This window comes from Aquila chrysaetos, chromosome 14, assembly GCF_900496995.4.
Source record: "Aquila chrysaetos chrysaetos chromosome 14, bAquChr1.4, whole genome shotgun sequence".
Classification (NCBI taxonomy): Eukaryota; Metazoa; Chordata; class Aves; order Accipitriformes; family Accipitridae; genus Aquila; species Aquila chrysaetos.
Window position 1 is genome coordinate 25291486 of NC_044017.1, and position 22269 is coordinate 25313754.

A 22269-nucleotide genomic window follows, 5' to 3' on the forward strand; every position below is an offset into this window, starting at 1 on the left:
AATGGAAGTAAAAAAATACAGATTGCTTTTTGTGACTGCAAAGGTAGAAAGAAATCTTTCTGTTGCAATGAGTAATTGGGTTGTGGACTATACTTCCAAAGGTAAAAATAAGGTCTTGTTTCTATATTCAAATCAAACCTCCATGGTAAGTGATAGTCATAATTACTATAGCTGTTTGTTCATAAATCTATAAACAATGGAATAATTTTCATGTCACATTTAGCCTGAAGCATTTCAAACACCTCTGTTAAATAAAATCCTTGTCAGGCAATGTCATTCTGGTCCCAATTATGCAGAAGAAAACCCTTTTTTCATGTTCGTTGGGTTTTTTTCATCTCTTATTCGTAATAGAACTGTCATCTGAGGTTCATATTAGTGTCTCTGCCACCTTATTTTTGACAATCATAGCTGACAATGAGCTCAGGCTCATCTTAATTCTTGAAACCGACAGTGCCACCACTTAGAGGTCACTATTTTATTTCATCGTTGCTGTATAAGGCAGCAAACTATGACTGACATTTCAACCTAATTTTTCCTTATTTTTTTCTTAAGTCTATGTACATTGCTATCTTTTCCACAACTGTATGTAGGGAACATTAGGAAGTACCTAACACTGGAGAAATAATGAAACCTGTGAAGATAACTTTTTACCCAGTACATGTTAATAGTAAAGATGCATTCTTGAACACTACCACTTCTTCATGGTAGATACTGTTTGAAGGCACTATGCATGTTAGCCTATTCTTGTTTCTGTATGTGATCTAAAAACATCAGTGTTTGTACCTCTGGTGGAGAAAATTTTTGTAAGGCTCTGTGAAGTTTTACTCAATAGACACGTTTTTTTGGCAGAAGACTTGGAATATCTGTAGGCACTGTTAAGAAATGAAAACATTCAATATGATTTCTATTAAAAAAACCAAAACCTAGTTCTCACTTGTTCCCATTTTAAGACCAAAGCTTCTCTTCAATATTGACTTCATAGGTCAAGTAAAATTGCTGCTTATTCTAACAGAAATAATTCCCCTGAAACCATCTGCACTGTTTATAACAAAGAGTTTTTTCCTAGAGCAGGCAGCAGAGTTCAAAGAAACTGTGACCATAAGAGTCAATTTTGCATGTGTGGAAAAAAAGATCCAGACAAGGAAAGTGAATTTACTCATTTTTATTTGCTTGGAACTATTTCTGCATTGCCATAGGTGCATACACGTACAGTCTCTCATAGAGATGGCCCTGAAGAATTTACATTCCAAAATATCTAGGAATAAGATTAATTTTGATGCAAAGTTTTTAGGATCTTTTTCTAACAATCTCCCTCTCTTGTAATTTAATGTTGGAGTGGAGAAAGTATTCAAGTCAGAAGGTATGACAGCCAGCAAGAAGAGCTTTGGATGAAAACCAACAAAATTAGATTTATTTTTTTTTCCAGAGCCTTTCCAACGAAGTTAAGAAAAACAACTTTTATAATAAAGACTGACATAAAGAGAGGTATAAAATACTTGTTTATTTAATTAATTAATTGATTTTAAATGCCAAATGCTGCAAAATAGATGCAAGCTCTGTTAAGAATGGAGAAGGGTACTTCAAATTAGTAGTAAATGCATATTAGTACTGTGAAAATATTGGTATAGGCAGAAGAAAATATTTTTTGTTAACTTGCCCTTAGTATAAGCCAGGCACACACTGTCGACCTTGCAGTACCCATATTTAGAAAAGGAGGAATTGTAATCCTACAAAAAATGTCTGTGTCTATTTTATTAGTCTTGTGAGATTTTCCTTATCAACTCACATGAGTATGGTGACACGCATATCCTCCATTCTGTGTCTTATCGTAAAGAATTATATGTGAACATAATATAGACAAGAAAGAGAACCAAAGCTCTTTAAAAGTAAAAATTTTAGGTGCCACCGTGAGGCAAGGTGGACCTAGTGGAGCTTATTCTCCAGAGGTTTGATAACTTCATTTCTAAAGTGAGACCTTGTGAAGATGTCAAATTAGGCACTCAGAAGAGCTAATTGCTTTTGTAAATATCTTGCCAGTGTTCATTGGTACTAGTTGAATAAGACTACTTCTCTCAAGGGAGGCAAGGACATTTTCTGCAAGATAAGAACTGTGGCAAAGAGGTGACATTTGAAAGCAGTGACACTGTATATTCCATAATTGCACATACAGTAAATGTCAGCTTCATAATCGTCTAGCTAGGTAACCAGATTTCCAAAAGCTATGGCAGGCAAGTTATATATTCAAAGCAGTATTCTGAATATGCATCAGTGGACAATCTTAAATCTGCAAAGGGAGCTGTAAATTACCAACAATTTACCCATATTTGTTTTTTCATTGTTTAGTCACGCAGAACTTCCCATTTGAAGACAATTACTGAGTTGGTCTGTATAGCAAAGAGGTTCTGTCACTTCTCAGAGTACTTCTCAAGTCTCTTCCGTATTTGTTAAACAAGATTTTAGGTATAAATTTACCAGACTCTTTCACTTCTGTTTTCTGAATATTAAGAAGAAGTAATATCAAAACTCCTGCTTCTTTCTTCAAAGGCTTTAAGAACTCTGATCCAGACAGAATAAATGATGTATCTATTGACTGAACAAAAGCCTTAATGCTCTTCATATTGTTATATATATATATATTTATATCTTTTTTAAGTGGTTATCTTTCTTTACACAAAAAAAATAAAAGTGAAATATTGGGTAGGGAAATTTCATCAACTAGACATAAGAAATGAGCTTTCTCTGGTTAAAAGCCTCCACTGGGGACAAAATCTGAGATGGAAACAAATGGTGTATCAGCCCTGACCTGCGTCTGTTTTGTGACTCAGGTGATGTCTGGTTAATGCAACACTGTTTAGTCAGTAATTCAAAAAATGTAGAGAAAGCACAAAATATTACTCGTGAAACTTTTTAAGCACACTGCTTAATTCCTCTTTCCTGAATGTCTTCTCTTAATATTCTGGCTTTTTTTTCCTCTTTTAGGAAAATTTAGTTTCATTTTTTTCCTAAGTGGCTGTTGCAACAGAGCAAAACTGTACAGTGTAAAAGAAATACTGGAGTTATGTTTCTGCCTGATTTTTTTTCATTATAAGCCAACGCTCTGCAAAGGTACAAATAAAGGCCATTAAATAGATGCAGGGAAACTAAGGGTATCCTGTAGCTTCTTCCCTTTGTTGGGGTAGGAACACTTGGAAGCATTACTTTCAGGTTTTGGAATACTCTGAAGGGAAATTGGCATTTAAGTTGAACCAGAACTGGTGGTTGTGTCTGTAAGTTGCTTGATAAATGCAGTATCATCTTTGTTTTATTCCAAAAATAGATGAGTCCTGTGTATTTCCATCATACATGCCTAAGGCAAAATCTACATCAATCACCCAGGAAAATAATCAGAAGCCTCAAGAGGCGTTTTCTTGGTGGCTCAAACTGAGAGATCATAAGTAGTAAAGGAAGGAAATACAGGGGGCAAATGCAGCTTTCACACGAATGGCAGAAGGAAAGATGGTAGCCAGACTTACAGTGAATGATCTGGAATAGTGTGAGGTAGTTGGACTGTAACTCCTCTTTTCTTATGTTGATGTGGCTTACAAATCCAAGATGAGAAGCTATAGTTTAAGTAATTTCAGGAAAGAATATTTGGATTTTGGAGGATATTAGGCTAATGAAGAATATATTCACTTTCAGCATACACTGTAAATTAGTTTGACCCTTGTTCTTGCATGGTTATGTCTTTTAAAAAAAAAAAAACCTTTTAACCAAACAGAAAAATTACTTGATGTCTATCCAATTCTTAGCAGATTTTACTTCCTCAAGATTTGCAAAAATCAGGATTGCTAATATATACTCTTTCTTTCTTTGAAAGACTAACAATGCCTTGTTAGTAGCATGGTCTGTCTGTTACAATATTTTGTCATGATATCTTAAAAAGAAGACTTTTTTGTAATGGTGAGGTTTTTTTATTTTATCGGGGGAAAGAGTTTTTCTTGTGCTTTATTGTCTCATTCTATTTATCTAACTCCATAAAGAGGAATCAAAGAAAAACTGTTATCTGACCCTTCAAGTTTGACCATATTTGCCTTAAGTTTTCAAAAAACTAAAACCTGACGTTTAGAAACATCAGAAACCTATTATTCTACATTGTATTCAAACTTGCAGTCCTTGATTTTTTCTCTCCTTGTGGCATAGCAAAACGATAAAATAAGAAATTGAAAAGATGACATCGAGAATACTTAGTGTCATAAACAGGGAAATGGAATGACATATCAGCAGATTTTCAGCATGGGCAAATAATTATTCCAGAGTTTTTTCCTTTTATCTGTTTTCTTAGGCTTTAAGCCTGTTTCTTTGTATTTGAAAAGAGATGAGTGTACATGGTACGTTACAGTACAGTGCACATACAGATACTTGAATTAGCTCTGGACAGACTACTTTGTCTACTTGAAGCAGGATAGCTTTTAGGTCAGGAACTAATTTGAGTATCACAAACAAGTTTGGGGGTTTCGAAACAAACTTGGGTATCTGTGTACAGCACCTAATCGAGCTATGCGGTTTCAGGAGGATGTCCAAGAATTATAACAAGCCTTGAACCACAGAAAAGTAGGATGCACTGCCATAATGAACAATCTTTTCATAGGTTTCTTTTCTATTTCTGAAATCTGAATTAACTAATTTAATAGGTTATATATTTTTATATCTAGAATCATTTTGTCACTTGGGTTCTTCCCTGCCATTTGGGAACCTGTACTGACCAGAAAGACAGCATTTTCTGGTAATTGCTTTTCATAAACAGAAAGAGGGAAACCATTTTAAATAATCTGAAAAGAGGATATGCCTCCCATTTTGCTCGATTTACTGACTGTTTTATTTAAAATATGAGATGAATTTCTACTTCACACAAAAAAATGTTGTAATAGTGGGAAATGGAGAAGATTGTATTAATATTATAGATATGTGTCGCATGGAATGGAATGAAATCACCACTGGTTTGGTATAAATGTCTTGGATAAAAGAGCTTAATAGAACCACAGGTAGACTATTTATTGGCAAATGCCTGCCTAATGCAACAAAAATTGATAGGTTGGTATTTTGATGGTTAGAGCTTCCAGGTCATGGTATGCATTTTACTGCAGTCACTGGATTTTTGTGGCAGGAATCATCAGCCTTCCCCATTCAATATGAATATTTGAATCACTAGACTTGGTAACATCTGTTCTTTACAGTGAAACTCTGTGAGTAGAGGGGCTAATGAACAGAAGGGAACTTTCCAGGGATATGGAAAACATGGCTTAAATCCTCTCCCTGAGGGACTAATGGAATCTGGATGAACCAGGGTTAAATGCAGCTGAGTGAGAGTTTTCATTACCTGGGATGACTTTGGCACCTAAATTTTACTGGTCTTTTAGTTTGGTAACTGAATTTATTAACAGCAGAAGAAATTAGTGTCAGAATTGCGTACCTTAAATGAGAGACAGTGGTTTGAAGTACTACGGATGTTAGCTAGAGAAAAAAGTCTTCAAGGTGGAGACTGATGGGCTACACTGATCTTCCAGTTGTTTTCTCTAGCCTCTGGAGAAGGGATCAGAATATATACTCTATTAATACATAGAGGCTTTTATTGCTTTTATAGCTTTGTATAAGGTTGGGGGTTTGTTTGGTTTTTACTGTAGTCGTAATTACATTTGGTGATTTTTATTTTTTTTTATGTTTCCTTAGTTTCAAAAGTAGAGATTCCTCCTCAAATACCTTACTTCAATTCCTTGCCAAAATTGCTTTCTCTTCCCATAAGAACTGTCTCTTGAGAAGTTTATCTGAGGACCTATTCTTATTTCAGTGGGGTGCATTTTATTGCTGTCATTACCAGAGAAGGGAGACTTAATATACTTTCCTACATTCTAAAATACAAATATTTTCATTGATCCTTCTTTTCCATGAGAAAGTGAACTTTATGATGTCTAATGTTTCACTCCGCCATCATTAGCTCAAGAGCTGGGTGAGTCAATCTAATGGTTCCAAACCTGCTGATAACCCACATGAACACCATGCCAAAGTAGGCAATTAGGCTGATGGAGGAGCCTGGGGAGGACTGTTAAATTTTGGTCAGTGTTTAAAAAATGAGATGAGAGAGCTGAAATGAGACCTACATCAAAAGAAATGCTAGAAACTGCTAGAATGCCCTACCCTTTCCTCTGGTCCTAAACCATTCTGGGTGGGAGGGGGTTTTGTTTGCTTTGGTTTTGGGTTGTTTGGTATTTTTCGCAGTTTACATTGTTTAGTTCTTAAGCTGAGATCTACAGGGTCTGCTTTAAAGATATACTGAGCACCTACAACTGCAGTGAAAACAGTAGGACCAAAGCACTAAATGCATTCAGTGCTTTATAATGTTAATTACTTTGGGATATCAGGTATTAAGTATTTTTAACTGATCTCCCAAAATTAATGTATGTATTTATTCTCTTGAAGAGATAAAATACCTCATAGATATAGATACACAATTTAGAGAACTTAGGCTCTTTATACTGTCTAGAGAGTGGGAAATAGCCATCTTACACAGGAGTTAGCTTATATAAATTGTTAATAGTCAATGAGTTCAGGCCTCTAACTTAAAGTGCTTGAGGCTGAGAGAGCTGAAGAGGTTTCTCCATGTTTTAGTTCTCTATCTGTAATAAAGTTAATAGAACATGGCACAGTGCACTCAATACTGAAGATAAAACAATAGCTTGAATAGTTGCTCTTTAAGTTAGTACATTCTGTCCTAGGCAACTTGGGGCGGGGGGGGGGGGGGGGGGGGGAGTAATTATCTTACAATGCATATATATAAAATTTACATTAAATTTGGATAGCTAACTTTGTTGTGCTTCCAAATTCTAGTACTTTGATACTCAGCTCTTTCCCTTTACTATAGAGTGTGTATATGTAATTTATATTATACTGCTAGCTGCAATGATAATATTTTTGAGTGTACTAATGTTTCATTAGACTAGTTGGATTAAAAGTAAATGAATCCATACTGTGGCTTTAAGTTATGTAGCCTTCCTGGTATACGAGGTAAGTTCATAATTGCAGCATAAAGAGTAAATCAGGATTGATGAGTGAGTAGTTGCAAACTCTGTTCTGGCTATTCAGCACAGAATAAGAAGTACTTTGCTTTCAGGTAATCCCTAGTTTTATAATTGTACTGTAGATGGTAGTCTTCCCCTTTCTCTAAGAAATACAAAATCGTTTTAATTCTGTGTTATCCATCATCAGGCAACTACTCAAAAAAGTAACATTCTTAAATGCTCTCAAATGTCCAGTAGCAAAAATAAATGAAGGGCAGAGTGCATTAAGGGATTTCCAGTTGTGTCTCACAGGGCAGAGAAAACTGCTGTGAGAGAGCTCTTGGGATGGCTCCTACTCTTGCTGCCTTTAGCAATAGCTTCCTGACTAATCAGTCTCCAAGCTTACCCCAGTGCTTTAAGTCTGTTCTTTCTCTGTTGCCAGCTGCTGACTGAAAACAGAACACAGCCAATTACTCTCCGCTGAGTTTACCCAGTCTCTGTTTATCCACCTAACAGCAGTTGCTCTGAGATCATTTTATTGAAAATTTGTTATGTAGTGAGATCTCCTATTATAAAATGTTGGGTTTGTTTCAGTGGGGTCAAAAATACGTAGATCTTACGTATCCAAGTCTAAGATTGGATATTATATTATTTGGAATAGTTGCTTCCTATGGGAGGTAAACCAAAGCATGCTGAAGTGGAATTATTTTCTTCTTTTTCCACGTTCCAATCACAGTCAATTAAAAAAAGGTTTGTCTTCATCATTAAAAGTTAAAAAATAAACTGTTAATGACTGTGTCTTTAATTGAGGATACTACTAGCTATATCCCAAATTTCTTGGTTTGGGATCTGATCTTCCTTCATGGATCTTTTTCTCTTCCTTTCCAGTTATTTCTGAAACCGTATGAGTGATACCTAATGATAGTTTTTCTTGTTCCTCGACCACGTCTTGTCGCTTCCTTATTCTAAGCCCATCTTTCTTACTCATCTATCAGTGCTATAGTACATTAGCACATTCAACAGTAGCACTTAACTGTAGTATATAAAACATTTTACTCCTACTTCAGTCTGTAACTGCAGACTTAGCCTAATAAAAAGGGCATTTTTGACCTGTACCAATAAACTGTAAAATGCAGTGTGGCCTAAATGAGAGTATTACTTATTATAGAAATCTTGTACACTCACATTAGCTATAAAGCTTTGGTGAAATTCTGCATGTTGAAGGAACTAAGCAGCCAGAAAGGCTGCAAAGGGATCTCCAGCTAATCTTTTCTGGGAAAGCTGTAGTAACACAAAATGCAGTATACTTTTGATTGTTATTTTTCTAATATCCAAAAGTACAAAGGGATGCATTAGAAAATTATCGTTTGGCTACTTAAGAGAAAGCTAAATGAGAGGCAGGTCAGCAATAACTTAAAGTACTGTCCAAACTTCGTAAAATATTTTTAAATTAAATAGCCATACTGTTTATGTCCTTTTAAAGATCTGGGGGAAAGGTAGCAGGGCAGGGTTCAAACATCATACACTAAGATCTCCCATCCAAAACTCTGTGTCACTCAGAATCTGGATTTGCTCAGGAATTGCTATAAGGTGCACTTTAAGAACTGCTAGCTCTGGTGTTGCACCATGTGATCCAACAAGGTTTTCTTCATCTGTGTTTCTACAGTGCTACTACACTGAGTAGTTGCAGGGTATTTTCTCTTATACTTAATACTTCTCTGCTTTAATGTAGCTCATTTAAAAACAAACAAACAACTAAAAAAACCCCAGGAGTTACTTCTTATTTTTAGTTTGAAAATCTTTATTCCCTTAGCCTGCATTGACATAGTGGAAGTTATTTAAATGTTTGCAGTAAGTAATACATTTCTGCAAGTGATAAGAAAACTTACTTGGTCAAGAACACTTTTTAACAAGAATACTAACTGTATTTTATATGGAAATAAAGTTTGACTAAAACTAATCTTCCAAGGTTGAAGCTAAACTGAACAAGTTAGGGAGAACAATAGGAAAATATGAGAAATCTGAAAGCTCTTTTTAAGCTGCCGATGTGTATGTTAGTAAAGAGCACAGTCCCCTGCCTTAAGCTCTTGGCTTCAGTTGCAGGTTTCAGCGTTAATTTTTTTTTGTTGTTATTAATGTGGAATTCTCTTTACATCAAATTGTCCACCTTCAAAAACCAAATTGAGTGCAGTAAAATTTTATAATCTGTTAGTTTTCTTGGAATATGAGGAGCATGCTAGTGGAGAAGTCCACTTAAAGGTGCTTTGTATTCAGAAAACACTGCAGCATTGCTGCCCTAAACAAGATTTTCAGATTTTGGAGCTAATGGTATGCTTGGTACACTTGCATGAGGTATACTGGCAAGAACTAGAAAAACTAAAAAAATATATTTCCCTTGAATTATTTTGTTCCATTGAAGCGCAGTGCTTCTCTGTAGTATCAAATTCTGTTGCGTCTCTTTGGGACAAAAAGAGTTTGGTGGTTCTCACACTGCATAATATTAAAAGTATCATAATTGGTACTTGAAGTCCTTTTAACATGTTCTTGTTTGGTGTATCAAAGAAATTAAAATTGAGCTTTGAACCTGTGCCATTTTCAGTACATGTTGAAATCCTTCCTCCTTCTTTTAATGAAAGTAAAATATACTTTAACAGATGTTTTACCCGTTGCTTTTGAGGAGTTTCTTATCTTTGAGGTATATGAGCTGAGTAGTGCAGTATTGTATTTAACATTAGTTCTTATACTTGTATAGAAGTGGTGTGTGGAATTGAATAAATTCACCCAAAGAAAGTTGAAATATCTTTCAGTTTACTCAGTAAATCAGTCTAGGCTTATTAAGTCAACCTAAGAATAGAACTTCTATCAGTTAAACTTTCCACTGGGATTTATGATTGGAGTGCATATAATACCTCATTACTGATCAATGCACGAGAGATGTTCTGTTGTAATTTGTACTCATGGGAAGTATCTGTACTAGTTTTCATTCTACATTTTTTGTAAATAAAATTCCATTAAATATTAACCAAAAATTGAGTGAACCTTGAAACTCACTGGATCACAGTGCAACAGTCAAATAGAAGCAGTGATTTTTCTGGGGTACTCTTTATTTCAAAGTTAGGTTTCCAATTAATATTACTTATTTCTTTCTTGTTGATGAATTACATTTTCAGCAGTTTAAGGAAACAAGAAATACGATGGCCTAACCAATATTATTTTTCAAACTAAATTAAAGCTTAAAGCAAGTTAATAAGACTGTCTTCCAAAGCAGCAAGAAGATAATATATAAATTATCCAACTGCCATCACTGGCACTTATGATGAAAATTTGCATATTTCTTTATCAAAATCAGAGTTTACCTAAGAGTTTGATTTCTAATGCAATAGAAATAATTATGTTATAAGTAGAACTTGGGGCAAGGCGGCTATTAGTTTAAAGAAACAGTGTTTATAGTTTTTTGCTTGTTTGTTTTTAGAAATTGATTTGTTTGTGCTCATTCCTTTGCTACTTTTGAATAGGAAAGGAAATAGGGAAATTATTTCACAGAAACAGTGGTGCTAGAAATGAGATTGTGTTTTATCTCTTGATAGTCACTTTTTTTAATCTACTGTGGTAATAGCCATTCTCTACATATTAAAAAAGAGAGAGAGAAATGAAAGCACTTGTTTTGCAGAAAGAAATCAGTAAAGTATCCTCATTTTTACCCTTTCCCTGCATATAGGAAGCTGTCAAAAAATGTGGCAGCTGACTTCATAGCCAAACTGACTCTTGGAGACTTCAAGTGTACTAGTTTCTTGTGAGGAATATTTAATTACTAGCCAGTTCATTGGCCCAGCTACATTAACATGAGTCACTTGAAGGACCATTTATAGCCATTATTCAGAGTGGAATTTGCATTTGATAAATTCATAAGCATTACCAAAAAAGTAGTAAGTCTAAGATGTTTTAAAAGGTTTAAAAATTCACAGCAGCTTCCTGACTTAAATGTGTGGCCCAACAGGAAAAAGCAGCGTGAAGTTCTCTTTTTGTTTGGGTTAAAAGTTTTGAAGAGTGCTTCTGAAACACTTTATTTACATGTTTTATTTTCTGGTACAATATTTTCAGTTAATTCAAATTCAGCTCAAATTAACAATTCCATGTGCTTTGGGATAATTAAATTACAGTCTCCTCTTATCTTGGCTCACCATGCAGACTATTGCCTACCCCTGTAGCTGCCTTTACTCCATTGCTGTAGCAGCTCTGTTATTCAGGAATAAATCTTTTCTTCTCCCCATCAGTTGCTGTGAAAGGAATGCAAACCACCTGCGAAAAAAATTAGCATATTTGGAGGGGCTTCTTGCCTTTGCTTGTCTGGCTGTATTCCAGGTGTTTCTATGGCTGTGTCAGGGAAGGAGTAAGAAAGGTGTTTCAGCTGTTCCAGGTTATTGAGTTGACCTGGATGTACCTGGGCTGGGGCGGGGGGAGGGATGAAGAAAACCAGATTCTTATGAATTAAGGAGGGAAATAAAGGGAGAGGGATGTGAAGCGCGGGTGAACGAGTGTATTAGCCCGAGCGGTGGCCGCCGTGTTGGGGAGCATCAGCCGTGAGATGCCCCCGCGTCGTCAGGGCAACCCGGGTTGCCACGGTGATGCCGCAGGGCGAGTACCGATGGCCGCCGCCCGGGGATGCCAGCCGGGTGTTTGCGACCCTCCAAACCCTTGGCTGGCAAAATGCATTCATTCCCGGCTGAAGAGAGGCCCGGCCGAAGGCTGCTGCCGGGTTGCAAAAGCTGTTGCACGTTTAGCAAAACTTTCTGGTCGTGGGTGTTTCTGCCGGCTGGTGAAAAGAAGCGATACTGACAGCTTAAAAGGCAAATTTGGAAAATAAAGTAACACTGGTACTACTCCAGGGAAACTCGTGATGATGGAATTAAATTTTTTTTTTTTTTTTTTTAGTATTTATATAGGAATGCATATGATTACTAGTAGCACAGACACTCTAATTGCCTTCTGTCAAAATGGCATAAAAATGAAAATATGCCTCGTAGCAATGAGCTTTGATGGTAGTAAGAGTCACATATTATTTCTTGCACAAGTGGGCATTACCTGCAGTCTCAAAAGTGCATTGTACTTGTTCGGCTTTAAATGGAGCCTTTAAGCCGTGTGTCCTTACATACCAGAAAGAATCCTTAAAATAGCCAATTACATTCAACCTTAAAATTTCATCAGAGGAGGACATAGTTTGTGTTTGTTTCTGAAAGGTGAAAATTGGTTCACAGCTAAAACTTGTTGCTGTATTTTCAGGTGACTGAGATTTGTATTACCTTTGTACCACATAATCTGGCTTAAAAGGCAGAATGTTTGTCTTTCTGCTTTTCTTTCCTGTCTGTGCACGTATATCTATTTATAACATCCAATCCTCTCACTCAATTCTTTCCTTCATCTCCAGGAAAATGATTGAAACTGCCTGTACAATGAGGGTTTTGTTGTTTCAGTTTGGGTTGGGGGTTTTTTTTGGGGGGGAAGCATTGTTGTTAAAGTTGTAATGGGATATCCAGAAAGATTTAAGAGAAATCTTAGGCTGAAGGGAGTCTGTCACTGAACAGCAGGCTGACTGCCATCAAGAAGAAGGACTTCTGCCACTGTAGATGTATTTGGTGAAAGGGGGGATTTACTTATGGAATGGGTTACTTGGTGAGGAGTTTGTGAACATATTACCTGAGAGAAATGTCTGGAGCGAAGCTGTGCATACATATTGTTCTTTTTCTGGTGGGAAGACAAAGAGAAAAAATAAATTTTACCAAAAAAGGTACATTTTTCTGCTTTGTATTGAAAACTGAAATTTCTTTCCATTTGGCATGAAATATTTGCTTTTCTGAGAGAAAGGAAGAAAAGCAATAGAGAAAGAAGCAGTTGGATGTTACTGCCTTTGCTCAACACCTAGATTACTTCATCATTTAGCCAGGATGTGAGGAACACAGATCCAGTTTCTTTCCTTTGCTTGAGAATATTTGTGAATTTACTAGAAATAAACAAGTCACCTACTCCCCAGCTTTGATACTCTTTCCCAGTCGAAGCATGCTCTGAATACCTATGAGTAGGGGAACAGTCCTGATGGGCTGAGAGTCTCACTTAAGTCTCAGTGAGAAATGGGTTTGACAGAGTTAGTCAAGATATCCAGCCACTGCATTGGATCTTCAACTAACTTTTTAGGTGAAGTTGCAAGGTTTACGGCTGCAGTTATTACAATTTAGATAATCCTTAGGTCGGGACATAAAATCTAAGATGATCTGGATTGATCTGTGGGCCTGTTCTGTGAGGTACAGGATTTTCTAGGTGGATGATGTGCTAGTAAAATCAAAAGAAAACATGCCTGCAGCCTTTCTTTTCACAACTTTCATACAACCCTTCTTTTTGTAATAACCCATGAAAACATGCCACAATAAGTGACTTTTTTTTTTTTTATCTGTCTTTGGAGAAATGCAATCCCAAGGCACCTTCCCCGAATTCCTTGGGAATAAAAGATACTGTGTTTGACATAGTTCTGTAGATCACAGGACCGATACTACTACTTCATGCTTTTTTTTCTTTCTTTTCTTTCGTTTCTTTTGGAGGTTCATGTTTTGCTACAGGATTCAAATTAACATAGTGACTTCTGAGGAAAGTTACTGTTCTAATTTCACTTTATATTTTTCCAGATCATCTCCCTCATTGCCCTTTTCTGGGTCCTTCATGGGAGAAATTGTTTTAAAAAGATGATGCATCAATTTAGGCAGAAGCAAGATAAATTCTTCTACAGTTTCAGGAAAATGTCTCTTGTATTTTTCTTTCAAATAATCATCAGTACATATTAAGCTCTGGTGTGCAAGTACTAACCAGTCGTTTCCTGGATATTTTATTTATTTGTATTTTTTTCTTTATCTTCTTTTTTAGCCGTTAGTTATGGTTAAGATAAGCATTGAAGAGCACAGCATGTATTTCTAATGTGCCTACCATATTTTCCTACACTAACAGAAGGATATAAGGTAGCATTTAGGTTAGGTTTTCTTCCCAAATGAAAATGTCCTTCCTATTCTGTGTATTTTATGAAAAAATGAATTCCTTCTTTCTTGGGTTTTACATTGTAATGCTAGCATCTTCCATTACCTGATCAGCCCACTCATTTCTTGAAACAAATTCTTAGGTTTTGATACATCTGTCACAGTAAAACATAAGGAAAAAAACTCTACTCTTTTGGACTGGCTACACATTAAAGATTCAAGTAATTGTTTGGGAGTGGTAAGATAACACTTCAGGCATAGGTGTTCATTTGGATAGCAGGTGAAGTTTTCTGACTTTCCGTAATGTAAGAGAGCAGCCTCTTGTTTAATTCACCTGTGGCATTCTAAATTTGTACGTCATTTATTCCTTTAAAACCCATGGGTTCTGTGATGTCTTAGTCTTCCTGTTAAATACAAAATATCCGAGAAGGCTGTTAGTCGATATCATTTGCCCTAAGTACCCAGGGAAGGAAACTCAGAGAGACAAGTCATGTGGAAACTGGTTATAATCTCTTAGCCTTGCTATAAATACAAGTGGAAGATCCCAAAAGATGTTCAGTTAAAAAAAAAGAAAAAAGAAAGAAAGAAAAAAAAAAAAAGTGGCAGCACTCAGGGACATCAGAAAGGGAATTTCAGTCAGGCTGTGTGCATGACTTGGCTTTGGTTGTTTTGTGGGGGGGGTTGGTTCTTGTAAAGTTGGATGTTCCAAAACTGCCAGGAATCAGTTTGAGTTACTTGGACTCACTTTTCTGTGTTCTTTCATGAATCCTTTAGAGTTTAGCATAGGGAACCCTGTGAATGTCTGTGATAGTGTTAGGTGTTTTTACAGAAGGAAGAACAGAATTATCTGTTGGTCAATCAATATTCTCTCCCAGAAGAGTACATATTGTAGTGTTCTCTTATAGAAGAGTTAGGTGTTAATGGAGCTATTTTCTGCTGTTTTAAAAACCTAATATTAATATTATGGATCAGAAATACTTTCCAAGTGATTTAAATACGGACTTAATTTTAGCCAATGCAAGTATTATTAATCCAAATAGTAACATTACTATAAAGTACCCCTGTAGAAGTATCATTGTTATTCCAAGTGGAAATATAACATGGCTTGTGTCCCAAAATGCAGATATAAACCATTAAAACAGCATTCCCCAGCCTCCCTGCAACGTCTGAACAGTGGTTTGCTGGAAAACCACGTGTGAAAGACCTTTATTCCTTAAGCGTATATTATAATCTGATAAATACCATGGTTCAGAGCTTCACACACTGCAATAAAGTTGAAATACTCACCAAGTGAAGACTGCCATTTATTTAGTGATACAATTCTTTTCAGATCAGCCCTGGAAACTTTGATGTGAAGCAGATCCATGTGTTAAGATACGTAGCTTCTCTGTTGCCACGCAATTCATTGTGCCACTCGGTAGTTTGGAGAATTCTGTAATTTATATTTGTAACTATTCATGATGGTTTAAAATATTATAATTTTTTTTTTCATTTTTCTAGAATATTGAAGAGCTCCCTTTTTTTTTTTTTTTTTTTTCATAGTATTGACATCCTGGCTGAGCATGGTAGGAAGAATACAGAGCTTATCTATCACCTCATGCTTGAAAAGTCTGAGTTTCATTTAAAAGATTCACTGTTCTAACTTGCACGTGTAATTACTGTAAGGCCATAATAACGGGTCAGAAAAAGCAATTTCTTTTTGGATCAGATGATAGTATTACCTAATAAAGAGAGAATTCCCAGCAAAGATAGGTGTAGATATATTGTTAAGATTATAGAGCATGGTTCTCTTGGTTCCTCCTCCCATCTTTAAAAATGATTGATGCTTTATATTTTGTAAGTGTTGCTCTGGTGCCAATGTATAGGAAATTCTAAAAGAAACCAGTTTTATACATTAACCTTCCTGAATAGTTTATGCGTTAAAAATTATAACAGTAAAGTGAAACCAGATGGACTGAGTAGAGTTGACAGCACCTTTCTGAGTGATGAAATTGCTATTGATTTATGACAAATGCCAGTAAAAGCAGGCAGGGACTGTTTTGTTGCTGTCAGATGAGAACTGAAAGTAGGCAGGTTTTGTTATCAATCATTTGTTGTCGGTGTAAGACAGTGGCAGGCTGTTATAATTGATTTGATAGCTCCGTCTGACTTGAGCTCTAGTGGCCACCACAGATTGTGGCAATGCAGCAGTGCAGAGAATTGACATGAAAAGGAAGTGACATGACTCCTCAGAGGCAAAGTTGTATGATTTAAAGGGGTATGTTTGTCAAAACATTTTATAAATCAGAATTTTCAGACTGGGATGCAATTTATTGATAGCATACGGTTTTGAGGTTAGTCTGGAAATGGGTTTATCATATACTGTGGCATTAATTTAATAGATGTTTTATGACCTAAAAGGATTTGCATGGGTAAAGAGACTTTTTTTTCTCTTTTCTTTTCCTTGAACAGCAGCTTACATGATTTCATTCAGTTTAGTCTTTTGATGAAGCTTTTCCCCTGATACAGTATCTGTCCCAGTTATGCCTACTGTGACTGTAGAGTATCACTATGACACTTTGATCCTCTGTAATAGGCTAGGTTTTGTGGTTTAAAAAAAAAAAAAAAAAAAGAGATAATGATGGCTATTGGAGACCTGATAAGACTATTAGATAAGGCTTTGGGGAGTTAATTCTGAGTTAACCCTAAATTATTCTGTAGTGTAATGTCCACAAAACCTGACTTGTTTCTGTGTGAATTTTTGATTACTGAACAATTTTGAAGTTTGGGGTTCCAGCTGAGTTAATTAACAAAGACAGATTGTCATCTTCACCATTCCCTAGAAGGGTAAGAATTATAGAATTAGAAAACACATTGCAGAGAATTATCTTAAGAAATACTCAAAACATATTTTGGTATAATTGCATGGAAGTCATGGATACATTCGCCCTCTTTTTCATTTATAAGTATGAAGTATACCAATTAGATACAGACTTTATTCCAAACAGAACTATGTTTCGATAATTATTTTATGTATGTGAGAACTTGAGAGATGAGAAAGCATCATATACTTTCTAGAAACTGGGGACTCATGAGCTAGGAAGGACTCAGGTAAGTAGGTGGAAAGATCAGACCTATTTTTTAATTCCACTGCAGTGTATCTGTAAGAAAAGTCAGCAATTCTCTGACTGGAACAAGGAAAGTATTTTTGCAATTAAAAAAAGTGAAATATTGATGCCATTCACCGGTGTTCAAAAATAATTAATTCAACTGGAGTAAATACAGAGCAGGGCTGCTAGGGTAACACAGAAAAATAGAGACTATTTAAAATGAAGTGATTGAAACAGCCTGATTTGTTTAGTCTAACAGAACAAAGGCAAGAAGAAGGTGTATATGTACACATATATATGTGTGTGTGTATATAAAATCCACACATATATACAATATAATTATATACAGTTATATATCATATATATGTTGTATATGTTTGGGAGGGTAAATGTGGGGGAAGAAATGTTGCATTAGCAGACAGCATAAACACAAGAGCAAGGGGAGATTAGTAACAAGTGAGGTTTTGAAAATAGCATTCTAGTAGGATGGGTGGCTGGTCAAATGTTTTAAAATTTCATCTATTATCAACAAGTGAAAGTATATTAGCATCATCATTGAACATAATAGGGAACTGGAATGTCTTAAGACTTATATCCTATATTTTTAACTGTGATTTTTCCACACTCGTTTGTAATCTTTCCTAGTCTATGGCTGTATGCTTACAAGGATCATCTTTTTTTTAGATAAAATACTCTCTCAAGAAGAGATGGTCATTTTTTGAGTTTGTATTACAGAAAAAAACATTGTAAGTTGTTTTGCACTCCAAACATCAAATATAACTCTTTAAATATATATAGTTTCCCTAAATTCCTTCAATTTAGTTAACATCTCCATGCTAAAAAAAAAAAAAAGAAAAAAAAAATGTTCATTTTGGTTTATGCTGATGGATATTCATTTCAGGGTAACATTATAGATAGGGTAAAGAAAGAAAAGGCAACTCATGGAGGTAAAGAGGGATCATATTTCATGCTGCTTCTAAAAAAAATCCAGTTTAAAGAGGGTGTTAGGTGGATAAGAAGTGGAAGTCTGCTTCAATTACATGGGTGTTTCGATAAAACACTTGAAGCTAAGATTTAAAGAAGACACAAAAGGAGTATTGAAGTCTGCAAGGAACCTGGAGAGAGCAAGAAAATTGAAACGGATTAAAGATGTAGGTAAAAGCAATATTACGGGTATAATCCTGAAGAACTTGAGTTTCTACAAGTGAAAAACTTGTAGTGAGATCATTGTTCCAGCTCCTAAATATGTTACTCTAGGAACAGATACCCTAAAAACCCAGTGAGAAGAGTTTCTGAAGAACTGGGGTCTAAATTATCTGGACTTCATACAGTCTGTTTATCATCTCATATTTTACCTAGGTGTGACCACAGCAGGGCATCGGAGCACAGGTGTAATATGCTACTTCAGATTACTGAGCAACTATAATAAATCTAGAAACACCGACTGAAAGCCCTAAACAACAGCTCACTCACGGAAAATGATGCATTTGGTTTCTCTGGTTTTATGCCACGTTTATATTAAAAAGTAACACTGTAAATCCAGTCAATTTAAGCTGTAAAAAAACCCTGCAAGGTCTGTCCCACAAGAAACAGGTCTGGAACTTGCAGAAGACAATCTGGGTTAATTAGCTGCAACCTTTAAGACACGATTCCAACATGCTGAAGTTCATGGGTTTTGACATAGGTGGAGTACAGAAATATTGAAACTGCCTGTGTCAAAGGTGATTGGGCTTAATGATGTATCGAAACTAGTCGTGCTTCTGTGTCCTTGACTCACTATTTTACCTACAACACTTCATCATTAATGCTGATCTCTTTCTGCTTGTTTCCACAAGCAGTGTCTTTTTATATCCTCTGATTTGTTTAATACACTAAGTTCCCCAGTTGAGTAAAATGCTTCCTCATTATGGAGCTGGCACTGCACTGAGGACTGTTACTGAGACTTAGAGCTAAAACTGGCTGCTCTGCACTCATGGTATGCTCATTATGTTATCTATCAGTTTCTAACCATTCCCTCCTGCCTCCCCCCGCCCCAAAATCTGAAAAATCACTTCAGTTATTAAACTGGTATTTCTCTCCACCATTAATCCACAATTTTTGTTTTCTGCTTGCTGTTTTAGACTCCTGTGTCCTCTTAACAAAATTTGAAGCAGGTCACTAGAATGCAACATTGGTACTCTAGCCTCTGACCTTAAGGGTACAAATTCTAGAAATTCCTCATCTTTCCCTAGATATTGTGAGGCCTCTCTTCTTTGGGTACAACTATTTAACATGAGCCATATAATAGTGATCATTTCCAAAACCAGTATTTATACTAAATAGATATGAAGCCATTATAAAAGGTAGAATCTAAATTTACATATCCTGTAAGCTAAATAAGGTATAGCATTTGAGCTTAGATACAGATGGATAAAATGAATAGCTTGTTTTCATTAATTTAATTTCACTACTTTGGCAACTTTTTATGAAACTGATATGTAGCTACCGATTTTTCTTAGTGTACTTATTCAGAGACTCTCCTTCTGGTCACCTGCATTAGACCATTAACATTTTGGAGAGCATTTCATTAACATTTACATAGTATCTCATCAGACTGTTCTTTGACTTGATATAGCTTGAGACCAAATCACCTCTGAGATTTCCCAAGGTGCTTCTTGCCTCTGAAGCTGGCATATCAAAAGCCCTAGGAACTTGCATGTTTTTCGATTAGAATATAATGATGGGACTCCAATTCAGGCAGAGCTTTGAAGGAAGTGCACCAAAAGACACCAAAGGGTCCCTATTTATCTTCCCGTTATATAAGAATATAAAAAAGAATAAAATAGTTATGTATGTAATGAAAAATCAAAACTGGTGGGTGAGCTGGATGACCTTAAAAACTTCAGAACCCGTTTGTATCTTGCTCTCAGTGTCCTCTGAAAAAGTGCATCTCTCCTTCATCCCCTTCCATCCTGCATTAAGAAACTTGGCTAAAGATGAGCACGATTACTTCCTCAAGCAAGAAGCAAATTGCCCTGTCTCCAGAAGGTTCAAATTCCCCTGCTCTGCAATGGTCAGGAGATGGTAAACAGGCAACCTTCCTCCCTGCTGGTATGGTCTTTTCACAAAATGGATGTTACCGCACCCATGCAGTGAACTGTGAACAAACAAACTTTACAGCTATTTTCTGCATAATGCTGTTACCTAGCAGTAAGTTGAGATAAACTGAATCACTTTAAGGTGTTTAAAAGTTATCTAACGCCTTGGTGGGGAGGGGAGCAAAGAAAGCTTTCAGTGTTTGCCTCTGCAACGTTGTCCATGAATCTTTAGGTTAAGTTTTGTTTCTTTCTTGTAAAAGATTTTTATTTTTAGCTGCTTCTTTATTTTTTAATTTTACTTCCCCTTCTCCTACCTTGAAGGGTAAGGCCATGCTATATTGCAGTAGATTATATATTTACAGCCTAATACTTTGTGTTAGGAGTTTTCAGGGGACACATTTTAGCTTGAAATTTTAATTGTATGCATTTATACCCAATCTATGTATTCCATTTCTACTTTCTGTGGCTTTATTATTATATTTTTCATGGTTTTCTGTCCATTATTGCTTTGTGAAAGACCAATGCAAAAGAGGAAATTGGTAAGCTAAGCGAGGTAAATAATGCAGAATGTTCCCTTATAGAAGGGAAATTATTACCTTTATTTTATTTCTTTGAATTGCAGTTGGGCAAATGTGATTTCTAAGTTGGCTGTGTCCTTTTTCTAAAGCACTTGAAAACATTTAACCAGATACTGATGCCTAACTAAATCCTACTGAGGTACTGAACAATCTCCATCATTCTTTATCTTTCTAAAACCTTCCAATTTTCCCTTTCACCATATTCTGTTTTCTTGAACAGAGAGAATATAAACAATGCCTCTCCATTATTAGAATGTTATTTAAGATTCTGTGTTCTGAAACCTTGCAAACCTAAAAATTAAAACATGGTGATCACCTATCACAGTAGTTTTATATTAAGACATTTTACTAGGACAGCCAATGGACTTTTACTCATCCACTCCTCATTTGTATGCATGCACACATAGGTGTGTGTATGCTTATAATGTGTTAAGACCTGCAGTGCTTCAAAATGTATATTATTGCATGGTGAATATGTATATATCTCAAAATCTGCCCTAGCCATGCCAAATTTTCTGTAGTTTGAGATGTCTCCGAATGAATACTTCAAGTAGAAAAGAGAGAACGGCTGTTCCTTAGTAAGCTAGTACTCAGGCACCTGATCTACGGATAATTTAAAATTAAGAGTCTTATCCCAGTTCAGGGAGAAAAGCTAAGGGAAAACCTACCAGAAAGGGACGGTAATTATTCCCAATCATCCTGTTGGGTATTCTGGGGAGTTAAGAAAATAATCTGTCATTTTAGTTTGAGACTGGTAATTCTAATCTAGGATGGGTAATCCTAAACTGTGGATCAGTCATAGAGGTTTGAAGAATAACTATTTGGGAAACTAAACACTATAGTTGGGAATGGAAGTGAGTACATGGCCTGATCTGTAGATCTAAATGCCTGTGTGTTTAACTACCATCCTAATATTAAAGCCTTTAGTTCTACCAAATGTTATGTGACTACTTGCTTATTGCATAGCTTACCAGCTCATTCACTGAGTTAATTCTTCATAATTTCCATATTCATCACTACAGAACTTTACATTTTGGAAATCTAATGAAACAGGTTGTTAAATACAGTATGTAGATAGAAATTCAGTAGCCAGGAAGAAAACTGCAGGGAAAAAAGGGAGAAGAGTTATCATCAGCTCTGATAGAGCCTGACTGGCACAGTAATACATTTTGCATATAAATACATTTTAAGCTTGTTCTGATAAAAATTCTTACATAGTTTTAATTTGTTTCCTTGTTTTTAAGCTCATTCAGACTTCTAATGTGACTGTAGCAATCATTTGCAAATGAAATTAATATATTATTTTGTTCATATGTAGCTCAAGTCGATTTGGAGTATTTATAAATTCTTAGAATATCACTATGTATGTCTGTTCTACAATTAAAAAAACCCACACAAAACCCCCCAACTTTGGCTCTGTAGGAAGAAATAAGACAAATACAAATGCTTCAATGTAGACTGCGTTGACTATAAGGCTT

The 22269-nt window shown here is 35.8% G+C and overlaps 1 protein-coding gene across 5 annotated transcripts in view; it reads left to right on the top strand.

Moving 5' to 3' along the window:
* Positions 1–22269, top strand: part of DIAPH3 (diaphanous related formin 3) — a 249906-nt gene that overhangs the window by 192601 nt on the left and 35036 nt on the right. The window lies entirely within an intron of this gene.